This window comes from Hyperolius riggenbachi, chromosome 4 (genome assembly GCF_040937935.1).
Source record: "Hyperolius riggenbachi isolate aHypRig1 chromosome 4, aHypRig1.pri, whole genome shotgun sequence".
Lineage (NCBI taxonomy): Eukaryota > Metazoa > Chordata > Amphibia > Anura > Hyperoliidae > Hyperolius > Hyperolius riggenbachi.
The window spans coordinates 58276496-58277150 of NC_090649.1; positions in this window are offsets into that span (position 1 = coordinate 58276496).

The following is a 655-nucleotide window of genomic DNA, read 5'->3' on the forward strand; positions in this document are numbered from 1 at the left end:
AAAGTCTCTAACTGGGTTAGCACCGCTTTGTGAATCGAGCCCTTGGTGCTTAAACTTATCACGCCTAAACTTATCATGCCTAAACTTATCACACCTAAACTTATCATGCCTAAACTGAGTTAAGGCGTGATAAGGGGCTTTTCACTAGGGTGCTAACTGTTAGCACCACTTTGTGAATCAAGCCTTATGTTTTTCACTTGCTTCAAATCCATGTTTTTATTTAAAACAAGAAAAAATAGGATTCCCATTAGCTTTAAAGCAAACCTGTGATGATGAAAATGTAGATACTTACCCCCTCCAGAGGCATACACCTCCACCTCGTCATTCCAGCACCGGGGCCTCCTGAAGCTCGCAGTTGCACTCCCATATGTAAATGGGCGTGGCTGCACTGTGCAGACGCAGGGCAGCTCACACCTGAGCATTCATATGGTGCCGCTGCTTAGGCTTGGCGGAAAAAGCAGAACCTGTTCAACTTAGCTCACTGCTACTGTGCAGGAGCGAGCAATCTGTGCCTGTGCAGTACAGCCTTGCTGTGTTAACTGGGGTCACAGTGCTGGAATGGTAAGGTGGAGGGGAATGGGGAAGCCACCTTTTCCCCTTCACCATGCAGAGGACAGACAGTAAGGGTGTTTTTAATGTTTTTTTTCAAGCGCCT